Source organism: Salmo salar, chromosome 20, assembly GCF_965601325.2.
Source record: "Salmo salar chromosome 20, fSalSal1, whole genome shotgun sequence".
Lineage (NCBI taxonomy): Eukaryota > Metazoa > Chordata > Actinopteri > Salmoniformes > Salmonidae > Salmo > Salmo salar.
In genome coordinates this window covers 1,299,270-1,304,309 of record NC_138310.1, presented here as the reverse complement: position 1 = coordinate 1,304,309, position 5,040 = coordinate 1,299,270, and positions in this window count along the sequence as shown.

Sequence of the window (5,040 nt, the reverse complement as noted above, 5' to 3'; positions counted from 1 at the left end):
AGATCTAGGATGAGCTTCCCCTCCCCCAATCCTAACCTTAACCGTTAGTGGGGGAAATGTTAAACTGACCTAAGATCAGCGTTTAAGGGTAACTTTACCCTACGCCCATGCACACTGTTGTGGAGGTGTGTTTACAGAGGGCTGTGTTCATCACTGTATATTCTAGGACAGTGAGGCTTATGGGTAAAAATAAGCCTTTTCTACCTGTTTATAAGAATATGACAAATACTGTATCTTCTTGGTGCCAACACACAACACAAAAACCTTGCACATTTAAAAAAACAATTACATCCAAGGTCCAGTAAGAAAGTAGTCTTGTAAACATTGACAGACAATAATACATAGTGATGTGCAGCCCACAGCAAAGTGGAAAAAACATTTAAAAAATGCAGGTTTACAGGCAGTATTCCATATCTCACTACATTCAGTTTTCTCCCTCAGTGGTTTTAGATTGCTTCCCAAATTGCACCTTATTCCCCTACACTCTTAGAAGTAAAGGAGCATGGAAAAACCTTTGGGGTTTCTAAAAATTGCCACATGGGGAACCTTTCCAGGTCACAAAAGTTAATCAAGGAACCCCTCTGAAAAGGTTATTCGAGGAACCACTTGGACATGATTAATATATTCTCGCAGAAGTGCCACAGATTGACTCTTATACGCTGATACTGGGCTGCCTGTGTAAAGGTTCAAACAGAAACCTGTTTGCGATGGGAGGGGTTTAATGTTGAACCTTTTTAATAATATATTGTAACAGCATTCTAATGGAACATTAACATTGCTGATTATATAGAGCCATGACAATTATCTGAATGCAATGACCTCCTCATAAAGTAATAAAGTGGTAAATAATCCAACATTGGGATTTGCATAGGCACTTGAGGAACTCATACACGTCTGTAAGCCTCATTGAAGCTACAAAACTGTCAGTGTTCAACCTTAATATGTGATGACAATATAACAGAACAGATAAACGAGAATTATGTTCACAGTGGCCAAGAAGAACTATCTGAAAGCCTCGCTCTTGCTAAGCCACACCCCCAGCATAAATAACCCAGCATCAACAACCCAACCTGGCTCTTCTTAAAGAAAACAATCCAAATAAGTAACCCAATGCCTGCAACCTAGCAGTTGGGTCATTCAAATAACCAAGCATTTTTAACCTGTCTGGGAACGTGGGACGCTTGCGTCCCACCCTAGTCAACAGAATCGCGTCGCGCGAGAATACAAATACCTCTATATGCTATAACTTCAATTTCTCAAACATATGACTATTTTACACAATTTTCTAGATACACCTCTCCTGAATCGAACCACGTTGTCCGATTTCAAAAAGGCTTTACAGCAAAAGCAAAACATTAGATTATGTTAGGAGAGTACCCTGCCAAAAAAAATCACACTGCCATTTTCAAAGCAACTAGCATGCATCACAAATACCCAAAACACAGCTAAATGCAGCACTAACCTTTGACAATCTTCATCAGATGACACTCCTAGGACATCATGTTACTCAATACATGCATTTTTTGTTCGATAAAGTTCATATTTATATATAAAAACAGCATTTTACATCGGCGCGTGACATTCAGAAAATATTTTCCCTCAAATGCTTCCGGTGAATCAGCGCTACAATTTACAAAATTACTATTCGAAAACATTGTTAACCTGTTAGGGCTAGGGGGCAGTATTGACACGGCCGGATAAAAAACGTACCCGATTTAATCTGGTTACTACTCCTGCCCAGTAACTAGAATATGCATATAATTATTGGCTTTGGATAGAAAACACCCTAAGGTTTCTAGAACTGTTTGAATGGTGTCTGTGAGTATAACAGAACTCAAATGGCAGGCCAAAACCTGAGAAGATTCCATGCAGGAAGTGGCCTGTCTGACAAGTTGTGTTTCATCTTGGCTCTTTTTATTGAAGACTGAGGATCTTTGCTCTAACGTGACACTTCCTACGGCTCCCATAGGCTCTCAGAGCCCAGGGAAACAGCTGAACGATATCGAGGCAGCCTCTGGCTGAAACACATTATCACTTTTGGCAAGTGGCCGATCAGAGTACTATGGGCTTAGGCGCGTGCCCGAGTCGACCGAATGCTTTATTTTCTTTCGTCTGTTTACCTAAACGCAGATTCCCAGTCGGAATATTATCGCTTTTTTATGAGAAAAATTGCATAAAAATTGATTTTAAACAGCGGTTGACATGCTTCGAAGTACGGTAATGGAATATTTAGACATTTTTCGTCCCGAATTGCGCCATGCTCGTCACCCTTATTTACCCTTTCGGATAGTGTCTTGAACGCACGAACAAAACGCCGCTGTTTGCATATAACTATGGATTATTTTGAACCAAACCATCATTTGTTATTGAAGTAGAAGTCCTGGGAGTGCATTCTGACGAAGACAGCAAAGGTAATAACATTTTTCTTATAGTAAATCTGACTTTGGTGAGTGCTAAACTTGCTGGGTGTCTAAATAGCTAGCCCTGTGATGCCGGGCTATCTACTGAGAATATTGCAAAATGTGCTTTCACCGAAAAGCTATTTTAAAATCGGACATAGAGTGCATAGAGGAGTTCTGTATCTATAATTCTTAAAATAATTGTTATGCTTTTTGTGAACGTTTATCGTGAGTAATTTAGTAAATTCACCGGCAGTGTTCGGTGGGAATGCTAGTCACATGCTAGTCACATGCTAATGTAAAAAGCTGTTTTTTGATATAAATATGAACTTGATTGAACAAAACATGCATGTATTGTATAACATAATGTCCTAGGGTTGTCATCTGATTAAGATCATCAAAGGTTAGTGCTGCATTTAGCTGTGGTTTGGGTTTATGTGACATTATATGCTAGCTTGAAAAATGGGTGTCTGATTATTTCTGGCTGGGTACTCTGCTGACATAATCTAATGTTTTGCTTTCGTTGTGAAGCCTTTTTGAAATCGGACAGTGTGGTTAGATTAACCTCTTACATCTAGACGTTCCGCTAGCGGAACACCTGCTCCAATATCCAATGATAGGCGTGGCGCGAATTACAAATTCCTCAAAAATACAAAAACTTCAATTTTTCAAACATATGACTATTTCACAGCATTTTAAAGATAAGACTCTCCTTTATCTAACCACACTGTCATATGTTTGAAAAATTGAAGTTTTTGCATTTTTGAGTTTTTTGAATAACGCGCCACGGGATTACACTGGCTGTTACGTAGGTGGGACAATTTGGTGCCACCTACCCTAGAGAGGTTAAAATGTAATATTGTCATTCAAAGAATTATAGATTAACATCTCGTGAATGCAACCGCATTGCCAGATTTAAAAATAACTTTACTGGGAAATCACACTTTGCAATAACCAACGTGGTATGCTCAGAAAAATAGGCTAGGCGATACATGTTAGCGCCATCTTGGAACCATCTAAAATCAAATATACTATTGTAAATATTCCCTTACCTTTGATTATCTCCATCAGAAGGCACTTCCAGGTCCACAACAAATGTAGTTTTGTTCGAAAAAGTTAATAATTTATGTCCCAATAGTTCCTTCTTGTTAGCGCGTTCCGAAGGCTACTCATAATGTACTGAAGCGCGGGACTTGTCGTCACGAATGTGCAAAAAAAATATATTTACGTTCGTTCAAACATGTCAAACGTTGTGTAACATGAATCTTTAGGGCCTTTTTCAGCCAGAGCTTCAATAATATTCAAGGCGGACGATTGCATTGTCTTACTAAACGTTTCAGAACAAAACGGTTCCCATGGGCACCCGCGTCATAGTAGTAATGGCCCTCCCCCTGTGACCAACTTCCCAAGCCTCTCTTTGGGTCAGTTTCTACCATAGAAGACTTAAACCACTTTGTAAAGACTGTTGACATCTAGTGGAAGCCTTAGGAAGTGCTAAATGATTAATAAGTCCCTGTGTGTTTCAATGGCAAAGGCTTGAAAGTGATTCCACACATCAGATTTCCACTTCCTGTTAGGATTTGTCTCAGGATTTTGACTGCCATATGAGTTCTGTTATACTCACAGACACCATTCAAACAGTTTTAGAAACTTTAGAGTGTTTTCTATCAAAATCTACTAATTATATCCATATTCTAGTTACTGGGCAGGAGTAGTAACCAGATTAAATCGGGTACGTTTTTTATCCGGCCGTGCAAATACTGCCCCCTATCCCCAGCAGGTTTTAAGAGTGTAGGCTAGGTTATCGTCGTAAGCAAATGTCATTACAATCACAATAAACTTTTCGGAATTAAAATAGGAGGCTGCAGTCATAATTTAATTGTCTTGACAGGCAATGTTCTATTATTCAACATTGCTATTTAAATAGTATTCATATAGGAATGGGTAATTGTTTATAAGTCGCTAGCTATCCCATAAAGCCATCGCCAAAACTACATATTTTCATCTTCTGAGCAGGGCCCGTGCCAGAATGATTCAGTTGGACGGGCATTTGATCCACGGGACCTCCTATGTACAGTATGTGTGAATGAATGATTTACATTTTTATAGTAAAGACGTAATTTAACTGTAAAAATGTATTACCTTTTAATATGGCAAGAACACAACCAGTCAGTATGTTTTCATCTGATTGTCAAACAAATCCCTTCAAAAAGTAGGTTACACGTTCATCCAAAATAATTCCAGCATCCAAACTGTGCACTGTGCACCCGCCAACTTTCCTTCAATTTGCAAGTGGCCAAACAGCATCCATTTGTATTATGCTCTTCTTAGCCGAACAGCATCAGATAAATTGGCTACACATACTGAGACAGAGGGGCTCAGTTTCGCTCGCCCGGATGCTTTATCTGAGATCGATGCGTCTTTCTGTCGCCGCGCATCTCTGTCAAATAAATTATCAATATTCCATGTTTTTATTTGGACAGGCAAGGAGGTACGGCGGGCCAGGCCCCCTAAGGCCTGCTCATAATGTCAGCTCTGCTTCTGAGTCTAGCAGCACAGAAAATCAATTTGCTAAGTAAATTCTAAGTGCTCTGCAAGCCCCAGCAAAAAAGTTCCTCCAGAAACCTTTGCAACATTGAAA